Consider the following 24630-nt stretch of genomic DNA (forward strand, 5'->3'; position numbering starts at 1 on the left):
GCAATATTGAAAGATGAAAGGTTATTAGTAACCTGCATCTGCACTAAGGCAAAAACAATAATCTCAATGTTAATTTATTATTCTAAATTACTTTATATGTGTCAATTTTTGACCAAGCAGAACTCCCAAACACTGCCAAAAACATTTATCAGCAAGAGAGACTGCAAGTCACCACTAAATTGTGGTCCCTAGACAGCATACTGGCCAATGATGCTACTGGCTTACTAAAATAAAATGCCCTTGTAAATCACAAGACTGGCAAACAGAATGGCATCAATGCAGTCAAGAAGTGTAAATCCAACCCTGTTTATGCTTTATTTCCTGTGGATTTGTAACTATGCATCAAACATTTTAAAAGCACTGATCCTTTGGCATGAAATAATGTGTGAGCTATAGAGATTTTATCAAGCTAACTGATAGGAGACAGGCATGTGACATTATAAAACTCTGTGACCACGCAAAAGGAGCAGAAAGGAATGTCAACCGTGACCTCTTATTTTCAAGTACAGATACCAGAAAATCTAGTTGGCTTTTGGTGTGAGAACACTCAAAAACTATAGGTCCCTGTAAAAGGAACATGCAATTTCTAATGACTTGAATGTCATTTAACGGTGAGTCTGTATGATTTATGAAGAACAGACTAATAAAACATGGCATTTCAGTTGAATTGAAATATAACAACGGAAAAGATGCACGTGTTTTCCATGTGCAAGGCACTGTTTTTTAGCATACTCGTATATATTAATTCATTTACTGCTCATAACTATCCTGTAAGGCAGGTTCCATTACTGTACCCATTTCACAGATGAGGAAACTGAGACACAGAGAGGCTAAGTAACTTGGTTCAAGATTACGCAGCAGATGAGTGAAAGAGCTAGGATCAAATTCAGGCATGTTCCAAAATGCTTACTGTCAATCACCACTCTGTACTGCCTCTAATGGGCACAAAAGTATACAAACATAATCTAAAATTTATACGTTTGTTACCAGAGATTTTGGCACATTAAAAATCCAAGTACTTTCTATAAAATAATAAAGATTACTCAAAGTTCTATTACAATATAGTATCATTTCTGGAGGTGCCAAGGAATGTTAACAGCTCTAAGTTTTATTTACAAACTATGTAATTGTACTGTATAGATTTGATGTCAAAATATATGGGCATTTGGTAGATTAGAAAAATGCAGTTTAATTTCACTGTGTTAGTAAAAAGTGAGCATCTTGTTATTGGATGTGTTCAAATATAGAGAAGAATACCATGGATGGGGTATGCATATCAGATAAGTGAATGAACTAGATCCAGACACAGAACTACACTCAGGGTTTCAACATCACCACCAAACATGTCTGCCCATCTCCACCTCAACATTTGTCACACGGTAGTGTAACTCCTGCTTAGCTGTCTGGCTGACTGTGAGCTCCTTGAGGACACATCTTCATCTCCAGTGTCTGGCTCAATACTACATATAAATAAGTTGTCAACAAGTACATGCTAAACCAATGGAAGTCGTGAGCATCTGTCACATGGAAAACATTGTGCTAGATGTTGGGAAGGCAATGATTTGGTCCACATGTAAGGCAGCACGGCCAAGTGCCCAATAAATAGTGGGACCAAAAAGGAAGGCATCTGTAAGAACAGAGATAGTTGATGTGGGTCTTCAGGTAAGAAATCAACTGTTCCCATAAAGATCAAAGAATAAGTGGAATCCAAAGCTATTCCAATCCATTGCCTCTGTTTAAAAATAGATCAGCAATCCCCTCAATTTAGCTATTGATTAAATTTGTAATTCTAAAAGGGAATAATATAACATATATCATAAGTCAGTACAATTCTTAATAACAGCTTTATTGCAATATAAATCACATACCATAAAATTCACCCTTTAAAAAAGTATTAATTCAGTGATTTTTAGTATTATTTAATAATATCTGCAACCATCACTACAGTCAATTTTATAACACTTTTACTCCCCCACCAAAGAAACCCCATTCCTCTTAAGCTGTGCTCCCACCCCTTCTTTCCTAAGCAGCCACTAACACTAATCTGCTTTCTTGTCCCTGAATTTGCCTTTTCTGGACATTTCATATAAATTGAATCATATCGTAGGTAGCCTTTTGTGTCTGCCTTTTTTCATTTAATACAATGTTTTTAAGGTTCATCCATGTTGTAGCATGTATTCCATTCCTTTCTATTCCTGAATATTATTCCATTGTATGGGTATGCCACATTTTGCTTACCTGTTCATTAGTTGACGGACATTTGGGCTATTTCCACTTTTTGGCTATTGTGACTAAATCAGTACAATTTTAAAACAACATGATTAGGCTAAAGAAGGACATCTAAGGCAATAAAGGTAATGGTGCTTTGTGAGGCTCAATTTATAGAAAAATGTCTAAGTCACTTACATTAACACTAAAATTAATTACTTACATGATCAGAGTTATATCCTCAGCACCTAGAAATATGGCTGACTCATAGTATGTGCTCAATAAAGTATGTTGAATGAATAACAAATGCAAAAACAAAAAAAACACAAAAACAAAAAAAACTGAAAGGGGGATGAAAAGGAGAGTGAAATAGGAAAGTCCTAGGGAGCCAAATGTCAGGGAAAAATCAAGTTGTAATTTCAAAAATGCTATAGTTCCTCTAGGCATTTAACGGTTTACATCAAAGTCTCCTAAATGAAACATTCCTAGAAAAATATCAGGAACTACCTCTACTAAATAATAGTAAATCCCACCATAATACAACTTTTAAAAGTCTGAAACATTTAGGGTTGCTATTACTGACAATATTGTGCCAAACAGTCTTATTCTGTACAAATGTATTATGAATCATATGATGCTTCCCCCTCCACTTCTAACAGTTTATAATTCTATAATTTGGAAGTGAATTGTAATGTCTGTCGCATCTGGTGGTTCCAGATGTTTGCTTCATTCAAGCAGCACTATATTTATCCAGTGCCCAATCCTAGATGGCTAATACACTGTGGAAGAGAAAGGCAGAAAACTCAAGTTCCCAATCAAACCTTTTTTTATATTTCCATAATATAACCATGGGGATTATAGGCATAGACCAATGTTAGAGCATTAAGTTCAAGTTTTGATGCTACTGTTCACTAGCAGAATGTCTTTTGGCATGCTGCTTCCTCTCTCTGAACTCCATGTTCCCCATCTGTAAAAAGGAGATAAATAAGAGCGCTAAATTCACAGGGTTGCTGTGAGGATTAGATGAGATAACATGTGCGAAGTGCTTACCACAGAGACTAGCACAGAGTAAGTAGCTGTTACTATTAGAAAAAAGTACAAAATTACATCACCTCTTCCCGCCACTTCTTAATATGATATCAATATTCCTTTTATTTTCCTTTTTTTCTCCCTAGTGGATAGTTCTACAGTTAGACCCACTCCGAAACTAAAAACTGGCTATCAATTAATATTACATTAAAATAAAAAGATATGATTAAATGATTTATTTTAGGTCAGTTATTACAAGGGAAAACACAATTGAAAAACTTTCACAACTGCTACACATCTATAATATAACTGGGCCAGGTACAGTGGCTCATGCCTGTAATCCCAACACTTTGGGAGGCTGAGGCAGAAGGATCGCTTGAGCCCAGGAGTTCAAGACCAGCCTGGGCAACACAGAAGACCCTGACTATAAAAAAAATTCTTTTTAACTAGCCAAGCGTGGTGGCACATGCCTCTGATGCCAGCTAGCTACTCAAGAGGCTGAGGTGGGAGGATTACTCGAGCCCAGGAGTTTGAGGCTACAGTGAGCTATGATCGTGCCACTGGCACTGCAGCCTGGGCCACAGAGTGAGACCCCCTTTTTGTAAAATAAAAATAAATAAAAATACAATGTAACTGCAAGCTACTACATAACTGTGGTTTAAATATAAGTTAAAGCAGCTCCTATGTTTATTTGTGTGTGTACATGCTGCAGGGGGAAGATATTTAGCACTTAGGATTCCCTGTTATAAAGTCATAATACATATGTAGTCTGTAAATACACTTTGCAAACAAAAAGAAGACTTGCTATCTAATATATTTTGTTGCTGAAGCAATTTTCCAAGATTATAAGTATAGTGATTTCCTGGGCTAAGATTGCTTTGGGAGGATGCCAGCATTGATATGCTATAGAAGATCAACTGCAGACATCACACACAATTGGTATACTGAACTTTTCTCCATGTATTTTGTAGATTTGCATTTTTCATGTGAAATTGTGTAGGCTTATTGACTAGAGTCAGATAAATTAGCCCCCTTCCCCTTTGTGCCAACTGCTCTACACATGTAAGGGCACAATTTTCAATTTGAGTATTGGAAGAATCAAATTCCTGCCAAGAAAAGAGGATACAACAGTTTGGATGTCAATGTGGATATTTAGGAACGTTGATGCTGTACCAGGAACTGGGGCTAAAGGGCTAAACGTGAGCTTGCACTTTCAGACAAAAGGGAGTTCTGATGATGTACAGACACAAGAGAAATTGATTGGAATTTGAATTGGAAGAAGTGAATACCTCTCAAAGATCACAAGTCCTTCAAACTAGGCTTCTCTATCTTTGAATAAGGCAAGGTACTTAGCATCCTAAAGTAAATGTTTCTCTCTCTCAACTAAAATGCAGCTGGGCAGAGATGGAGGCAAAAGCTTTTTACTGAAAAGCCATTTTAAGACATTTTAAGAGGGATATGTTTGGAAATACTCTCTCATCACTCACTTGTGTCTTCCTTGCTGGAATTTTTCCACTTTAAGTTCAACAAACAAGTTGTCATTTCTTTGGTATTTATTGTAATATTAATCATACAGACACATACCCCCCAAAAGATAATGCAGTAAAGACTTTTGGGGAAAATACATCTTTTCTATAGGTTTCCCATTTTAATTCTCTTAATTTCATTGTGTAAAACTTGTTAAAAATACTATTTTACAGAGGAAAAGGATTCTAAGAATGTTGATTATTGATACTATCCAAACCCAAAAAGGATCTGTTTGCAAATTGAATTTCTTTACTGAATCCAGTAAATAATCATAATATTAAACCAGAGAGCAGATCCTGAAAAAGGGGCTAAGATTCCTACGAGGTGTAGCTAATTGGTAACACAGAACATGGACTTTGAGGGGATATCACACTAAATTAATTAGTTCAGAGATGCACTGAGTTCACAACTTGATTACAGGGCTGGCTGATTCCCTCAAAACAATAGCCTTAATTTAAACCAACCATATAAACTTGCCTTCCTTTGCAATCCTTCCAATTATCAAGCAAACAGTTGCAAATCGTTGATCACAGGCTTAATAAGCTCATTCATGCTATTATTTCAGAATTTAAACCTGCTGAATATTTTTACTTCAACAAAGTAAAACTATATCCTCCATAATCTAAATGTAAAGCCATTTGATTTGCTTCTCTATATAGGATACTATAAAAATCTATTTTCCCCAGTATAAAATGATAAAGAAATTTATACTAGAAACCATAAACAAAAAATTAAAAGCAAAATTCCTGTATTCATTTTAGAAATTCATTTAAGAAACATTTTTCTCTAGCATTGGGGGAAATATTTTAATCTAAAGTCCTGTTGATTTTGTGCAATGTGTTCTCTTGGCATGAAGATGCCGTTAATCTACTTTGATTCCTAGAGTATTCTTAAATTCTTATCAACAAGTAATATTTGCACAGTAACTTGAAATGCAGCATAAAAAGCTAAAAGCTGAAATTTAAAAGAATAAACACACGCACACACAAAAAACCCATATGTATACATATGTTTATATACATTTTTAGGAATGTAGCCTTAATGCAATTTAATTCTCAGAATGTGGTATTTGTTTCAACCTCAATTCTCAGGCATTCCACCTAATATATCTTTTTAATCCTAGAACATGTGGCAAAATAAACACAGTTTTGAAAATGCTGGTTTAGATCATTAGTATCTCTACAATATAACTTCAAAGATTTAAGTTTTTCAATGTATTTGCATTGCAAATTTACATCGTTTTCCGCTTCAGAGTAAAAAGAAATTTGCAGAACCTCAGAGCAGCATCACCTTTTGTTTGACTAGGATCAACCTAGACATTAAATTCAAAGCTTAAGGTAGAGAAGGTAGAGATATTTTCTACCAATAATCATAAGCTTCTAAGAAAAGAGGAAATAAATATATTCTTCTAGATGGGAGAATGGGGATGGTGATTAAAATGAGGGGAATTGAACCAGACCTGAGGGTTTTTTTTATTATTTTTACAAGTTGAAATATAAAATCCATGAAAAACTGAAGTTGTCAGATGCAACATAAGGGAAGCAATGTCTATGGTAAATTTCCAAATTTATGAAAGACACTGAATCCTAGTGTAAAGGCAAATCAGAGTAAAAGTATATCCTCTATAGTTATATTTGAATTCTCATTTTTATAGCTTTCCCCAACTCTCTCTTTCATTTTCATTGAGCATGTGCTGTAAAAAGATGTCAGTCACATTTTCACTATTTCAGTAGCACTGTCTTGCCTCTGAAGCCATTTAAAAATAATCCTATCTGTTATTTTGGCTGAATTCCACTATCTTTCCCCCTCCTCCTTTTTTGTTTTTGGTTGTCCTATCCCAGTTCTTTTATGACAACCGTAATCCTCTACCTTAAAGGCAAAAAGAATAAAGAGGACCCAAAATTCAGGCTCACCAGAGTTCTGCATGAATTACTTGATCAGACTGCACAATTAATACTGTGCATATTAACAGAGATGTTGGGCAAGTAGGGTAGCCACTCAGAACACATTCTATGCTTGACAGACATTTTCAATATTCTCTTCTGCTTCCTTCTCATCAGCCAGTAAGCACATCTAAGTCATCTCTATCCTAATAAGAAAACCCTTCCTTCCCTTGATGCAATTTCCTTTTTAAGCTCCAACATATCTCATCCTTCATCATCATATATCTGAAAAAAGTAATCATTACCACTTTCACTTTCTAACTTTTCACTTACTCCTCAACCCACTGGAAACCAGCTTCTTGGCTCTCAAAAATCACCAACAACCTTTTCAATGCCAAAACCAGTGGCCTCAACTTACATAATTCCTGTGATATTTGTTGATTGCTCCCTTCTTCTAGAGACTTTCTTTGCCCTTTGCTTCTACAACAAAAAAATCCTCCTGTGTTGCTCAACTTGGGCTGTCCTGGCCACTCCTAGGGGTGAGGGATTAACTTCCAACATCTTGCCCTGTTATTTTCTCTGCATTCTGGACAAGTTTAATCCAATTTTGTTCTAGATTTTTCTACATGGCTTTCACTAGCACTTAACTCCACATAATTTTCACACTCCTGATCCCTCACTCTTCATCCACCTCTCAAGCCTCTTCCTCTGTTTCTCCTATCCTACTGTAGCACCATCCGTCAAATAGTGAAAGCAGCCTTTTGTTACATCAAGATGGGTAACAGATTAGTGTTGGCTTGATTTATAATGAAATAAATATCTTCATGGATGGAAGAGGCAGGCCATGGGCCATTAGATGGTTCCCAAATGATGAAGCAAGACAGAGAAGAAATGATTGTGTGTTGGGGGATGTGTTTTATATAAAAAGTGAGCAGGGACTTGAGGATGCAATTTTTAGCCTGATATCTATTAGATGCCAAAGAGAGTATTTGCCTGGCTAGAACCAACTGTATTTCATAACTTAAAAAAACTGTCATAACAAAATGAAAGTACCTAGCAGAGCATCTGGCACACAGTAATTGTTCAATAAATGTCAGTTGACTCTGAATAAACACCTATTACAGGACGTTTTTATTGGGTGTGAAAATGGGGGTTCAAATTTTATTCCTATATATAAACTCCTGCCTACAGATACTAAGATTGATTTAAAAGTATAATACATTCCTGGAGGTGAAGGTGGTTGTAAACACTGTTTCTCCTGCCACCCAAGTGCTACAAGAGCCAAAGTCAAACTGCCTGGGCCTGCCAGCGTAAGGAAATGTCAGGGGAAGTCTCAGGCCTCTAACATCTTACATGGTTAAATTCTATACCATTATTCACACCAAGCCAATCAGAAAGGGACCCTTAACAGCACAGAACCCATAGATTTTTACTGTATTTTCTGACTTCCTATCTCTTAAGTCTTTCCTGCTCTAGAAAGCAAAAAGTATAAAGTCTCAGAAGTCTGGATGCATGCTTCACAAGGGTCTCCTTATAGGGATCCAAGGAAACCCTACTTATTTTCACTTAAAAAACCTGCCATTTCAAGAGGGTTTTATTTTCTTCTGTTTTAATGATTATCCAACATGAGGAATAATATGAGCCAGAGCTCCTCTCCTGGATCCAAGATGATCAAGTGTTTTTTTTTTTCAACATGATTGTATTTATTTTTACTTTTTTAAAAATGTTGTGAGTACACAGAAGGTGTATACACTTTGTTTTCCTTATGTCCAAATCATTGCAGGCTTCCTGAGAGTGCTAATGGTTGCAATTCTTGGGAACAAGGGGTTTCCCTCACTTACTAGTTTAGGGAAAACTCTGCTAACAGCAATACAATATTTCAACCTTCTTTTGCATTTCATGAAAATGAGGAATGTGGTATAACGAATTCCCCAAACAAAATGTTAGGAAATCGTGCAGTTCTTTCTCTCCTTCCTTCCTCCTCCTCCATTTTACAAGAAAGTTTGCCTTGACAGTCTCATTGCCTACTGAAGGAAATTTCCACTTACAATAAACAAAACAAACTCACCTGTTAAAGGGCTTGAGTTCCATGTATACCTTAAAGTTTCAAATGTAATATTACATAACACGTCATAATATTTCCCAGACAGCCTGATGAAAGTTAGAATGCTGCATGAAATGAATGGTAAGTTGGTGTTTAGTTGGCTTGAGCACTCCTTCTCACAGAGCTTTTGCTTATCACTATTAATTTGTCAAGCATCCCATAACAAAAAATTCCAGAAGGCTAACGTGAAAAAGGTAGCTGACACCCAAAACAATGACTAATTTTGTTTGCCTAAAACAGTCAACTACATGCTTGTTACAGCTGAAAATCCTGAATAACTCACACTCAAACCCCTCACACCTTATTCAACCGACTCTATACTACTCTGTAAATGTTTACAGTGAAACAGATGCTTATAGGCAAAGGTATCCTATAACCCCCCAAAATATGTATTACTGCTTTCTAAAAAGCTTTAACATCAGAATAAGAAAGAATTAAAACCTTTAACTCTCAGGATCAGAGCATGTATGCAATTTCACCCTTTAACATTTTTTAGTTTTTATCATCATAAACAGAATAATGTATATAACGGGTTTTGTTGGTGATGATGTAACCCTTTATTATGGTCCTTAATTTGTTTTACATCTCATTTCATAAATTGATTGCTAATTACCCAATCAGTAGATGTGTCTTTTTCTGTTCTTAATCTTTAAATGTACTATATCTGAGGAGGGAGATACAAACTCACAATGACAGAGTTTAGTCACTAACTCCTAAGAAGCTGACATTACATTTTCAGAGCAGTAACTCCAGTTTAACATTTAAATATCTATAAAGCCTAATTGCATGTCAAGTCGCAAAGTTGAGGAAGCAACAGTGCTTTAAGGCTCTGAAGGATGTCCACAGGAAGAGATCTTTGGGAATGAATTCAATATGTCCCAGGCAGAAAGAGATTTAATGACAACGGGAGGGAACTGCAGGAGAGATGAGGGTGAAGACAAACTCCTCATGATCCTACTGGAGATGCAATAGTACCCCCAGAAGGCAATATTTTCCTCCCCCTGACAATTATTTAATTCTAAGGAATATGCACAAATTGGCCAGACTTCTAAGGCCAGACTTCTCCTAATGGGTTGCATTCAGTAGTTAATCTCCTATCTGTTCGTGTGAGTAAATCTTATTTTTTCCTACTACTAGGCTCAATACTCATTAGTACAAAAAAAGTGATTGGAAAGACTATGTGGCTATTTTCTTCTTTATTTCTGTAATCATTCCCATTAATATTTTAGGTATATTTTTTTTCTTTTTTTTTATTATACTTTAGGGTTTTAGGGTACATGTGCACAATGTGCAGGTTTGTTACATATGTATCCATGTGTCATGTTGATTTCCTGCATATTTTAGGTATATTTAACAGACTTTCAGCTTATGCCTCATCTACAATTTTAAAATTCATTTTTAAGTGTGCCTTTGTTCACCGCAGAAAAAATAGACACCCACAGGTTTTTTTTCCAGCATAAACATTTATATTTATTTATGAATCAGCTTGTTTTCTTCTTGCAAACACATTCTCTCTTGCTATGACCATTGTTGATTTATGAAAATCAAAAACAATTTTTGAGCCCTTTAACTTATATTTAACTCGGTAAAATGAGCTTGATTTTCTTCCAACATTTAAAATTTTTGGATAATTCTTTTGCCATTTGAGGCACCTCACACCCAATTGTCCCAAGATTTTTAGTTGTCATTTTGTTGTTGTTGTCGTTGTTAAACATCCTTTTTTGGCTTTTGGTCCCAGATAGTTTTATTTTCAGTGTCCTAATGTTCTAGCAATACCACTTAGTAAATACATAATATATAAAGTTTCTGCCTTCAGGATTGCAAAATACCTTGGACATTAAATCTTACAGCACATCTATAGCAATATCTTACTGTTCAGTTTGAAAAGCAGACACATAACTATCAGGGTACTGAACCAACAGCACTAGGTATGCTATCACGAAAGCCCTCAGCATCCCTTGACCATCTTCCCTTCAAAAAAGAGAGGAAAAATATTTCTGACACAGAAATAACATCCACTAAAACACTGACTTTTAAACCTTTCTGACAGCAACAAATAGTAAGAAACACACTTTACATCCTAACTCAGTAATATGTGCATGGATTTGAAATAACAGTCTCACCCAAAATATCTAATCTTACTACATGACACATGTTGATATTTTCTTACTGTGTATTTAATGCAATTCTGTTTAATAGAAATGCTAGTCACAACCTACTAAATGGATTTCATTATGCACTAATGAGTTGTTGCCTACCACTTGAAAATTATAATGATAGAATAAATAGGCTTTTCTAATACCACAAGGTAACGCTGTTGGCTCCAAATACAGTAGAGTAAACCTATATTAATTTTGACACCACTAGTTCAGATTGTGATAACTGAACCTGAACCAGCTTGAAATATGTATTTTAGATTACCTATAAAGAAAGGTTTTGCTAAACAAAATAATAATGTCCAGGCCCGGCACAGTGGCTCACGCCTGTAATCCCAGCACTTTGGGAGGCCAAGGCAGGCAGATCACCTGAGGCAGGAGTTCAAGACTAGCCTGGCCGTGAAACCCCATCTCTACTAAAAATACAAAAATTAGCATGGTATGGTGGTGGGTGTCCATAATTCCAGCTACTTGGGAGGCTGAGGCAGGAGAATCGCTTGAACCTAGGAGGCAGAGGTTGCAGTAAGCTGAGATTGTACCACTGCACTCTAGCCTGGGCGAAAGAGTGAGACTTCAACTCCAAAAATAAAAATAAATAAATAAACCCATACATACATACATACAGCTGTGTTGCTAATTGTAAATGTTTGTAAATATTCAGGCCAATCTACTTACAAAAAACGTCGTTTGTTCTTAGTCCAAACCAGTTTCTAAATCGAATACGGTCTTTCATCTGAGCTTTCAAAATTTTAGTGTATCTTAACATTCAAACTCAAAAATGTTCAAAAATTAAAATCATATTTTGAAATATATATTTTTTCGTTCATCAGCCACTTTTTTGTTTATAAATCTGCTCTGGGCATCATCTAATAATAACAACAGTAATGAGTATATGGTTTATTTGTGGAACATTTTAAACTTCAGAAAACCCTTTCACTTTTGTGAACTGGTAATGACCAGCAATCCCTGGATTACTGAATATTTAAAAAGCATGTAATGACATTTGCCAGACTCAAAAATGAAACTTAATATTTGGTTTGTTCTGCATGTAACAGATTACTCAATCCTATGAAGAAATGCAGGTGTCTGGCCATCAGTGATTGCCTCTATTTCAGAGATTCAGCCCACCCCTGCCATCCCCCCACCAAATTTGGAAGATATGAAAGAAATTTAAATTTCAAGATAAAGGACCAAGCCAAGTCATGGAGTCAGGGGAGTTGGGGGTGGGGGGCGCTGTCACATAGCCTCCTTTATATGGAGGTACCTACCAAAGAACTCAGAACAGATGTTTGTCTTTTATAAACATTTAACTTTTTAGCAAATTGAAGGCTTAGGAAGCTAAGGGAGTGAAGGGCAGGCCAGGAAGTCAGGGATTCCTGGATGTGAACCCAGCCTCGATCTTATTCTGTTTTTGCTCTAAATCAATGCCAAACTCTTCACACCTCAGCTGCTTTATAGCAGGCAAGAATTATACTGAAGACAAAACTGTTTCCTGGAAATGTCATGGGTTAAATTACTATTACAGCTCTCAATGGTACTTCCACAAAAGGCAAAGCACTCTTCATGTATATTATTTACCTTCATTATATTAGGAGATCAAAGTAAAATATCTGTAACCTGCTAAACCGACCCTGAAAACAAACCATTCTTTCCATTCCTTTCCAAGTTTTTGTGCACTTTACTAATGATCAGTTATTCAACCAATTAGGAAACTCAATCATGTGATCTTAAAGGTTTTCAAGTAGCTGTAACACCTCTGAGTTAAGAATTATCTGGCAGACGTTAATGGCAAGTTCAGGGCCCTCAACTTTATTTGGCCAGTCTCTATTGGACCATCGACCTATAGGAAATGCCCTCCCATCAAAGGCCCGATTTGGCAACCTATGGGAAAGAAGTAGTTTGTCCCTGTTAGGAAAAGCAGCTCCATTCTCCATATGGATGAGGAGGCACCACATCCATACCCAGCTCTGCCCATGGTGCTCTGGGCTCTTCAAAGGGCAGAATGTGGTTTCACTTTCTCCCCACTGCTTCATGAGAAAAGCAGCCTGGTCGCTTCCTGGCATTTAATGAATGGTCCTCTCTCCGTGGATTTGGACTGTTGGTCCTTCCAACCAGTCATTAGCTGGCAGGAAATGCCCTCCTCAGCAATCACTATTGTGTAAATAAAGCCATAAACTTTCGAAGGCCCATGCAATCCCAGACCACAAAGCTGCACGTGTGGGGGGGAGGGACCTTGATTGTAAAAGCACTGCCTTCCAAATTAAACTCAAACCACATGATACAGTTCATAAAATATACAAAACATGCAGCCCAGTGACAGATTTATTGTGGCCTTACAGAATAAAGAAAAAAAAAACTCTATATGGAAAACACAGCTACTTCTGACTCAAATAGCCCCCAAACAGGAAGTTAAAAGCAAATCAGCCAGCTGCGGCCTCACTAAGTTATGAAGGAGCCCAGTGCAACCAGCATTTCCTGTCATTGCTTGTCACCGTTTCTGAGTGCCTCTGTCTGAACTGTTTTCTTAGATGGCTAAAAATATTACAGAGATTTCTTTGGGGATAGACACAAGGCAACAAGGAGGCCTATTATATGATCTAGGCATGAAAGTGAAAAATGTAACTTTTATCCAAAAAACATTCACTTAACACAGGTTACAGATTCAGTCACTTGAACCACTGCATTTTAATGAATATTGGAATAAAAGCCCACATTTGTAAAAGCATTTAAAATCAGATCTTAGGTTGCCTAGCTGTTTCCTGTTAATTTAGGATAAATATTCAGAACCACAATTTTCATGTGCCTGATTAGTAAATGACAGAGCTGGAGACTACAATATCCCAGAAATCTAGCTTCTTAGAGTTTCTCTCATCATCATCATCGTCATCCCACAAAATGACTTGTGCAAGTTCAAAGTATGTGCATGTATGAGAGTTCTCTAAATCAAATCACATTTTAGATCCTTTTATGATGATATGATGATGATGATGATGATCACACTCTTCATAAAATATGGAGGTAGTCTCGTCTTTTTTTCAGCTCTGTGAAATGCCAAGCCTTAGGACACATCTTTCTAGCCTATCAACTTTTCAATCACAACAGAGCTTTGGAGGGGTAGTTTCAGTAAGAAAGCAAAAGCATTCTGCCCTGGTATTGTTGCTGCACTGAATCTCAGTGTATCTATATGAATTCCCCAGCAAAACCAGGTTATTAAATATGGGGTAGAGGGGCAACTTGCGAGTCAGTCAAATGTCCCACCAAAACATGGATGAACCTGGAGGACATTATGTTACATGAAATAAACCAGGCACAGAAATACAAATACTGCATGTTCTCACTCATATGTGGAAGCTGAAAGAGTTGATCTCATAGAAGCAGTGAGTAAAACAGTGGTAACTAGAGCCTGGGAAGGGTGGGGGTTGGGGAATAGCCAAAGGCTGGTTAATGGACACAAAACTATAGCTACATAAGAGGAATAAACTGTAGTGTTTTACAGCACTGTGGAGTGACGATAATAACAGTTTATGTTTTCAAATAGCTAGAAGAGAGGATTTTGAAAGTTCCCAACACAAAGAAATGACAAATGTTTGAGGTGATGGATATGCTAAATACCCTGATTTGATCATTACACATTGTATGCATGTATTGAAATATCACACTCTACCCCATAAATATTACAATTATTAAGTGTCAATTAAAAATATACATATAAATTTGTAAAAAGAACTCCCAGACCCTCCCTCTGGTCAATCCACAGGCTTTAGCCCTTCCTCCTCATTTAGATGGGTAACACTGATTTTCAACTCATCTTCTATGGCGAGTGGGACCTACCCTGAACTTAAGTTTAGAGGCAGACATGGAGCCCTTCACTGCTCATACTGGTCTCCTCCCCGGTTCTGATGTCATGTCTAAATGTCGTGATGACCATTTACCTAAGGCCTCAAATTCACAAATTGCCTCAGATGCAGATGCTTAACACTATCTCCAGACCAGGTTATGTATTTTGACCCTATATTTTCATTTGCATTACAATGTTAATTTAATAAATGTAAACATATAAAGTACACCACAAAAAAGTCCCGCCAAAATCCAAGGTCTTTCTCAAAAAAGGCCCTCCCTTGAGGAGCCTGTCAATCTGAGTCTGGCCTTGACCCTGGCTTCAGAAAGCAAGCAGAGTGCATATTGACACAGCCTCTGTCTGCAGCTGAGGCCGCTGCTATAGGCATTCATGAAACATATCAGATTACACAGGCATGGTACCCCAGTCCCACCCTAATGATTTTATTTGGAAGTCCTTAAATATAAAATGTAACTCTATAACATGTACTATGTTTCACTTCATATATCTGGGTGAGCTAATAAGGTTTCTCTTCATGTTGTCCAATTACTTGGGGGAAAATGCTGACATAAAGGAGTTGGGAGTTTAATTTTTTCTCAAAATCACTTCTGAAAGAAATGCCCCTATCCTTTCTTCGGGATCCTCATGGATCACAGACTGCAAACAAATTTTAAAATATCAATGTACCCTTTAACAAAACAGCACCCCCAACCGGGCCATTATCAAGCGCCTACTTTTCAGAGGACGAATACAAACTCTTCACTTGGGTACTGAGGTTAAATGTGATCCCCACCTCTGTGCCATGGGTCTTGTTGAATTTGTCATTACATATTTTAAATGGAACTCAGAAAAACCAGTGTATAGTATATGAATCCAACCTTAAAGCAACCACCTTAATATTATATATTGTGACAATCTCATTTTCCCCATTGGTAAATTAAGTAAGGAATTATTTCATGAGATACATGTCCAGTTAATATTCTACAGGGTGCTTTTGTTTTGTGTTGTTTTGCTTTCCTGTGTAGAAGCTGAGTACTACAAAACGAAAGGTGAAATGTAAGCTCTCTGGTTCTTTCACTCTCTCATTTTGCTAATAGACCACCCCTCCCATGCCACTCTCCAACATAACCTCGTTTGGTTACTTTGTACTGCCACATAAGGAGAAACTGCAAGCGCTGAACCTAAAGACTGATTATCCTCTGGGCACAAAAGATGATTGTGGTGGATCTGAAATGACAGCTCTTGTCTCTTCTACTGTGTGGACTTTGCTTTCTGGACACAATAAAAAGAGGCGCTATTCATACCTGTATCTTGGTAAGTAAAAACCTATGCAAATCCAGCCTCTAAATGGGCAATCAACATCTGACTGAAAATGAGACAGCTCCCAGGGTCCTTTTTTGGATTTTGTCTGTAACTTCATCACTTCCTAAACTATACATGACAGGAGGCATCAGAGTCACAGTATTTCCGATTTTTTTTTTTTTTTTAATCTGGTGAAACAGTTAAAGAACTGTTTCTATGTAAACATTTCTTTGTAATGAAGACTGATATCCCTGGAATGTGGGGGAGGTATTCTAAATGCAACTACAGGTGAAAGAAAAGTAGTAGCTGGCTTTCAGGCCAGTCCTCAAGGTCTCAGCCCCAAAGCTGGCATTGCTTGCATCTCCCTGGACTTGAGTTGCTACTGTGGCCTCTAGCAGAACAGTCATTCAATCTAGTGTTCAGTCTGCTTATTGGTGTTGATTTTTATTTTGTCAATAAAAAACAGAAGTAATGCTACAAGGAAGAATGTTCGTAATGTGCAAAAACAAGTTAGAAAGATTAGTCTTTCATTTATTTAACAAACTTTTACTGAGAACCTACTATTTATCAGGCATTAGGGATATGAGGTAAAGAGACCCAATAACCTCTGCTTAATGAATAGTTACTGGTACATTCAAGGAAACCTGAGTAAGCCTGAAGAAACCTTTCTTAATTTTCCACACCAGTTGAAGGCAATGCCAAGAAGCTCAGGATTCAAGAATCCAATGTGGACAATTTTAAGCTAATTTGAATGATCCTAAATGGAAAACAAAATCCAGCCAACTATCAGACTCCAGGATGCTCTCATGGCTTAAAGAGATCAAATGACCTCTAGTCTCTACTGCCAACCCCCTGCATTTCTGTCCAGGTTGCCTTTTCTCAATGGGAGGCCCTTTATTTCTAAGCCCTTCAAGTTCACTCACTGTCTGGGCACAAAACAAACTCCTGCCTCAAATCAGAAAACAAATCATTCCTTTTCCTCATGAGCCAACTTCATGCTGATGCAAGTAAAACTTGAGAGTTGACATAATATTTTAGGAAGCATGTCAAATTGAGTCCTATGCTTGGGCTTCCTGAAAATCACCATACACATACAAAGGGAGAATACACACACACACACACACACACACACACACACACACACTTAAATCAAGCCTCCTTTTATTCTTGCTTCCTCTTGAGTTCTGAGCAAACCATCTTTTTTTTTTTTTTTTTTTTTTCTGAAAGTTAACTGCCTGGAGTTGAACATTCAGAGCCCTGGCTCTTTTCCTGAGCCTCAGAGCGACATCACTATATCAAGTATTTATTATAGTTTACAGTGAACCTTTTTTCTTTCATTCTTAGAATTGGAGGAATGCTGTAAAAATAGATATTTTTCTATAATCTTCCAGTGAGAAAGCAACGCACATCTGTATACATTGTTTTGAACTGACCACTAATTTGCACACTCACGTACGTGTGTGTTTGCGTGCCCAGGCAATTTGGAAGTCCCGTTATTTCTCAAATAAAAATGATAAGGTCCTACTTCCCAGATTGTATTGTTTTCTCCATCAATCTCTTAAAAACAATGTCACTCAATCTAATACCAAGCCGATCTAAATGATGAGTTAATAATGCATTTTTACTACAATGATCTGAAAAAAATATTTTCTTATCCGTTTCAGGTCATGTGGATGTTATTAACATCCATTAAGACAACTGATACCTTATTTATCCTAATTCTCAAAGTTGCCTTCCCAACACTGTCATTTGGCTATCTTGAGGCAATAGATAACCATTTAGGAAGAACAGAATGTCATGGAACCATCTGGTATCCTTAAGACCTAAAAGCCCACATTATTAAAGATCTAATTGCTTTCTTTCAGTTATAATTTATGTTTGTTTGCTGGTTGGTTAATTGACAATTAAACAACTTGCTCCCAGACACAGTTTCTTCTCTTTCAGGAAAAGTGTCCATCTCATTTTAGCTGAGGCTCACGTTTCTTCCTACATTTGAAGTGAGAGCTAAATCACACCTAGAGAAAGGCAGAAAAATCCCACAAACACAACTTCTGATTTCTATTTTCTTGATATCACACACATTTGAATGAGGAAAAATCCATCTGTTTCGCCTAGTAGACAACGTCATAAGAAAACTCACCAGCATGGAAGAACCTTGACGAAGTAAAGGTGAGTGTAGCCTTCATGCTCTTACAGACACTTGATAGTGTTAACATGGCAGTGACCATTATCTAACTTTAATTACAGGATGAAATTACTTGTCAAAAATGTACTATAACTTATGTACTGTCAGCTATGCCCCAATCCCTGTTTGTAAGCCTATCAGGCAACATTATTTATTTGAAAACAGAAAAATTCTGCCACCTTCCTGAATTTATTGTACTATAAGTAGAATAAAAGTAAAATGTTATCAACAGAAATCTTCATCATTTTAGAGCTTCTCACTCCATTCCCTCCCCTCCTCCCTCACACATAAAGGCAGCTGGGTGGAGAACAAAACTGTACTAAACTATACTGTCAACATCTGCACAACAGTCAAGAGACTGTCACTGTTCCAGCATGTGTGTTACTATACAATCACTCAAAAGACAAAACCTTTTTTATTCCCAAACTGCTGTGATACTGGGAAGTATCACAGTGAAGCTGCAGAGATAATAATACACCTACTGGTCAAAAGCATGAAGTATACAAGTGCCTGGAAGTACAATGAGAGGCAAGAGAACCCTTTAGAAGCAAATACAATGCAGACAACTAGGGGAATGTACATTCTAATCTTCTTTGAATAAGTTTAGGTTCTTCTGAGTGCACAAAAATGCCTTCCGTTTAAATTAAAAGCTGCACCCAAAATCTATTCCGCTGTGAGTTTATAAGCTATTCATTTTTCTTTTTAATGTAACATTTATTAAGCACCTAGTTTGTGCAAAGCATTATCCAGGTAGAGGGTGGTGCAAGAGAATACCAAAGGTACTTTGCTACCAGCTCATAATCATAAAAAGCAGCTGTTGTGAAATGCCTGAAGTGGACAGTTGAGAAAAAAAAGGTACTTTATAATAGTCCTGGGAGTCATTACGATTGCTTAAAGTAGCAAAGGAAATTAGAGAAATGAAGTAGCTCTTAGAAGTAGAGCAAAACATGCAGTCACCACCTCTAGCCCAACACTATATCAATTATCTCTCAAAACATTTTTTTTTTTACAAACTCCTTCACTTATGTTTTCATATAAGGTCTCCAATCTCATCACTGTATGAGGCAGCAGAAGGTTAACTGGCAAAATTTCCCCCTAATTTCTCTGACACCAGTTTAGCTTGTCTATTCTGGCCTCAAGGTTTAGTATTTTCACTTTTCTTTCTTCCTTTCTTTCTTTTTTTTAAGGATGCATTTGGTCCGAGGTCTTTTAGCAGCAAGGCAGCATATCCGGAAGCAAACAGTACTGAACTGGGGTCTAAGTCCATAATCACTAAAAATGGGAGAAGTTGCTTTTTCTCATCCTCCCTTTACCAAAATGCAAGTGTTTATTGCTCTACCTGCAGGAACTCTCATTTTAGACATGAAGCAATGAATTGCCCCACATACTTCTTTCAAGAATAATATGAAAAACTGCTGAAAATTTGTTGTATAGTAATTCCATTGTAAACAGTTTGATTGTTTGTTTCTAGGTAGACTACAGCACCTGGGCAGAAAACTGCACCATGCTTTAATAAGGGCAAAACAATATTTTTCTCCCTTTCCACACACTTGCTAAATTTAGTAGCAGAGCCTCTGCCAACCAAGTAGTTTCTACCGCTTTGGGAGAAGGAGTAAACAGCGATAGAATATTATCAGCTGAGCTGTGGGCAGAAGCCCATTTTAGGCTATATTTGAAGAAGTGTTGGTAAATATGAAAGCATCCCCCAAAAGTATCGCACATTAGAAACAAGTTAAAAATTACTTTAAAAAGTAGTTAAACATTCAGGATTAGATTTTCATGGGCCAAGGAGAAGATGGGAATATAATCAGGAAAAATCCAAGGTGTCTGATAAGCCTCATTGTCTATTTACCTTTCACTGGAGGGGGAAACAAAACAAAACAAAATTCAGATAAATTGTATCAAGCATGGATGTTTAGTCATTCCCACATACCAACAATCTGTTTTCCAAACATTATATCAGTAATCACCCAAACGTTTATTCACTAAAGCAGGGAGTCCGCTTAATAAAAAAATTAATACCAATCATTTCAAAATTAAATCTTGCAAGTTTTGTTTTAATTGATTCTTTCCCATGAAGTCTACCCACGAATACGGAGAGGCTGTGGGGATCCCAGATCAATTTACAAACGACGTAAGAACATCTAGGATAAAATAACTCCTTTAAAATATATTACTTTAATTAGAGCCACAATTAATTTGTTTTATCTATCATCTATCATCTAGCTAGCTAGAGTGCTCAGAAAAACACACAGTAGGTCTATTACCCTAATTACGAAACTACAACAATGAATCACTTAAATGTCAACTTTCATTACTTGTCTGGGTTTAATTTCGTTTTCTTACCATAAAAGCTTATTGTGTGAGTGTTAAAAACTAAAGTTCCCTTTTTAATAGTCTCCTAAAATCTACTCTCATACCCTTCAAACCCCAGTAGTAAAAGCGAGCTGCCCAAATGTGTTGACTCAGGGCAGGAAGAGACAAGGTTCTGCAAGGAAACTGTGGCACTGCTCACGATATCGCGTGAAAATGGGGAAATTAGTTGTTAAAAAGCATTTGCTGATGATATGCCATGCAAGAAGTTCCTTTAAATTAAAAAGATAGAAGAAAGTAGAAAAAAAAGAAAGAAGGAAGGAAGGGGAGGAGGAAGAGAAGAGGAGGAGGAAGAGAAAGAAGAAAAAGGAGGAGGAAAGGAGGAGGAAAACGGTCAAAGCTCTAAAATTGCAACAAAGTTGCAGGATGACTTTTCCTTCTATTTGCTATTTTGTAAAATGAAGTTTAAAAGGCATTATTTCCTCGGCGTCCTAGGAAGGCAGCCTTCTTACAAATCCCAATTCATCTCCAGCCTTACCTTACGCTGCTAGCGCAAACCCAGAGGCTAAGGGGCCCCGCTCTCAGCGGCAGCAGCAGGGGCAGCGGCAGCGACAGCGGCACATGCCATCTGTTAGCGGCAGAAGCAAAAGCAGCGCTGCGCGAGGTGGCCCCGGTGCCGGGAGAGCCTTTAGCAGGGGTGCATACTGAATGCCGCCATTTTAAAGCGAGGTTCCTGAAATCATTAGATATAAGCAAATTAAAGCCCGCCCCACCTCCAGAACTTCAGGGCTGGGACTTGCAACCCGGCTCCAAGTCGGCCGCTCTGGGGTATAAAATGTCAAGTCTACAGACACGCGCACGCGGACTCTCGGACGGAGGCGACGGTTCCCCCTCTCCCTTCTGCCCCCTTGACCCCTTCGTGCTTTTTGCAAGACTCCTTTCGGTTCCAGGGGCCAGAATACTTTCTTTTCTGGGCTCCTCGGGGCCCCTTCCCGGGGCCGGCCGGCGGGCTGTGGGAGGAGGGGACAAGGCCACGGGCCGGCCCTACCCGCTCCTCCCAGGCTCTTGGTTCAGTCCACTCGGAGCACACCTCGGAGCGCCCCAGCTCCCTCGCGGAGGCCGGGCGTGGGGCTCCCGCCCGGGCTCGCAGCTACCATAGCAACCCCGGTCCCAAACCCGCCCGTCCTTTGCCAAAGGCGTGCCCTCCTCCCAGGCCAGTGCCCTCCGCCGGACGCCAGACGTCCCCTCGCGCAGCCCCGCCGACCCCGGGCAGCCCGGGCCGGGGCCGCGCCTCCGTGCGTCCCGCGCCGGACACACGCGGCACGCGGAGGGAAACGGCGCCAGCGAGGGGCTTTAGGCGCCAAAACGGAAACTCCCGCGAAACTCCGCCGGCCAGCGGAGCCGCGCCGGAGCGCCGGACTCGGAAGCGGCGCACGCGGCCGCCCGGCCCCGCCCCGCCCGGCCAGGTAGCGCGGCGCCGCCGCCAACCTCACCTGGCTCCGCACGCCGCTGCGGGACGGGCGGGAATGCGGCCAAGAGCCGCCCCAGCTCCCGCGCCCACGCCGGACTTTCTGGCCTCCGCCTCTCTCTCGCTGCTCCCAAAGAGCGCCAAAAAGTCGCGCTGCGGCTCACGCTCCGAGTGCGGGCACTTTCTTCCTGTAGGGCGCTGTTTCGTCGCGAAATATATTCTTTGTGTGGTTTGCTCACTCGTGCCTGGTTCTCCGAGAGCGCAGCGCGGGCTTTATTCTCAGGGGGTGTGGCGCCTCGCCCCCAAACCCAGCGGCCCAGCCCCCGCTGCACAGACCCTTTGTCATTTCATTAGGAAGGGAAAGGGGGACAAATCATAACGCTCAGATTTTACAAAAGCGAAAACAAACGGAGCAGGCACACATCCCCAGAGGCGGGGGTGGGGTGGGGGTGCAAAGTTTCTGGCGCTTCAGGAACTGAAGTGCCAGTGAGAAAGGCAGTGTGATTCACAGCGGGACGCTAATAGACACTTCCCAGACAGGTGAGGCGAAATGGGTCCTTTCAAAACTGATCTTAGTCGATAAATAAGTCCACTCACTACAGGCTAAATAAGTACATTCATACTCACCAGCTGCCTTCTTGGGGGTTTTCTCTTTCATAAATGCCTCAATCCTTTATTTCCCTCTAAGAATTTCAGACAGGGAAATGCTGATCAGTGCAATCTGTTCCCTTTCTTCTACAGAGTTTGCAGGATAAGAGGAACCCTGAGGTAAGGTTCCAGATACTTCGGAAAATGGACAAAGCAAACGCAATTTTATATCTTGATTAAAAAGTGTGCATCTGCACAGGGAAATTACAAGTTTCGATTTAATGCAAGTGTAATAGGAGCACCAGCTGTCCCTTAATTGGAGCCCCACAATAATAAATGCGTGCTTTTATTTAATTTTACGAAGACAATTGTAGTTGATAACGCACACATATGCAGGATCGTCAGTGACAAGCTCATAGCAATTCATGGCTGCTTTCCTGTAATCAACTACTTCACCCAGAGACAGAGTTCCACATGCTCTGCACAAAGTGCAAAACATTGCAGGAGATATTTAAGCAGCAGTTAGGTTGAAAAGTGGAGTGAATTCTCAGGCTAATTATACTTGTTAATTCTGATGGACTGATCCAAATAGAATTCTCCAGCTAATTTTAGGCAAGAAATCAATCTGTTAAGTGCAAGATAATAGAGTAGGATGGTAATGATTGGGAGGAGAAGACTCGGTACAAACTGCCCTTCAAATAATTGAGAAAACCCCCGATGGTGTTTGGCAAGTATCGTGAAAGTCATTGGGACAATGCGCAGGGATGGTGTCCGATACTTTGTTATACTGGGTCGAAACCTAGCATAAGTCAAGAGAGAAGGAGTTTCTAGTAATTTGAGAAAAGGGGGAAAAGACTCTAATTCCTAACCACCTCTTCCCACCTTCCTTCAAATTTGCCGAATTGCCTGAACTGCTGTAAAAGTCAAATGTGTCTGACATACAGGAAGTGGCTTTGGCAGTCCCAAGATCTACCACAGCAAAAAGTAGGCAGTGTTGGCTACCACAGTCAGCTAGAGAGAAGGGCATGGCTGAGTTACATAACTTTATACCCAATGATCTAACAAATGAGGAACTGTTATCACAGTGAGTCAACAAAGGAGTCTTTATATTAAACATAACTTGGGTCAACACCAGTTCTCTTACCTCTGTCCACCATTGCAAGCCACATCTCCTGTGGGACATTCGGGGTTTTGCTTATAACACAAAAACTGGCTCAATCTTATTGAACTGCTGAAATAATTGTTTTGTCTTAAATTTAAGGCATAAATAGGTCAATTTGCTACTTTTTTGGATACTATAGCTTCAACATTGTCTCTTGCTTTTAATTTCTGGCCAGTGAAAATTGCAAATGAGACTTTATTATTCTCTCTTTCCCACACTGGAGGGGAAAGAAACCTTATAAACAAATTTTAGCCTGGTAAACTGCCTTCCTTTTATCCAGGGTAGCATGACCTCCACAAATGAAGCTAGGCAAATTTCCATGCCACCAGGCCACTGGGGAATGTTGTCAAAGGCCCTAAGAAATTGCTATTCCCTCCCCTTAGCATTTTTAAAAGGCCCATTTGCTCTCTGGGGTGGACTTACCTTGGAATTACTTTCCATTTTAGTAGAGTAGTTAGAGCTAGCCAACATTTTCTCTTCTGTTCTTCTCTTTAGGCATAATTGGTGGCATGACCCAGGAAAAATAGGGTCGTGTACTGACTGATACGCAAGATGAATTCTTACAATAATATATGTACATTATAGTCTCAGAATACATATGCCTGTTCCCCCATTGCGTTTTGAGATCACCTGAGAACCACTATCCTGATGGATCTTCAAAAGTCAGTGTCTTGCAACTCGGATTGAAAAATTAAGTCCCTGGCTGGGTGGAGTGGCTCACGCCTGTAATCCCAGCACTTTGGGAGGCCAAGGTGGGTGGATCACTTGAGGTCAGGAGTTCCAGACCAGCCTCGCCAACATGGTGAAACACTGTCTCTACTAAAAATACAAAAATTAGCTGGGCGTGGTGGCACGCACCTGTAGTCC

At 39.0% G+C, this 24630-nt stretch overlaps 1 protein-coding gene across 2 annotated transcripts in view; it reads right to left on the bottom strand.

Moving 5' to 3' along the window:
• The window catches only part of MBNL3 (muscleblind like splicing regulator 3), a 117866-nt gene extending 95610 nt beyond the window's left edge, over positions 1 to 22256 (bottom strand). Inside the window, exon 1 of one of the 2 annotated variants that reach the window (XM_032757631.2) lies at positions 22039 to 22256. The gene's annotated coding sequence lies outside the window, so the exon portion shown is untranslated. Of the gene's footprint in view, positions 1 to 21083; positions 21220 to 22038 lie in introns of those variants that run through there. The other variant, XM_032757629.2, reaches the window with a different exon arrangement.
• Positions 22257 to 24630: the final 2374 nt, after the last annotated feature.

The sequence above is a fragment of the Hylobates moloch genome, unplaced genomic scaffold (genome assembly GCF_009828535.3).
Source record: "Hylobates moloch isolate HMO894 unplaced genomic scaffold, HMol_V3 SCAFFOLD_7, whole genome shotgun sequence".
In the NCBI taxonomy this organism is placed as follows: Eukaryota; Metazoa; Chordata; class Mammalia; order Primates; family Hylobatidae; genus Hylobates; species Hylobates moloch.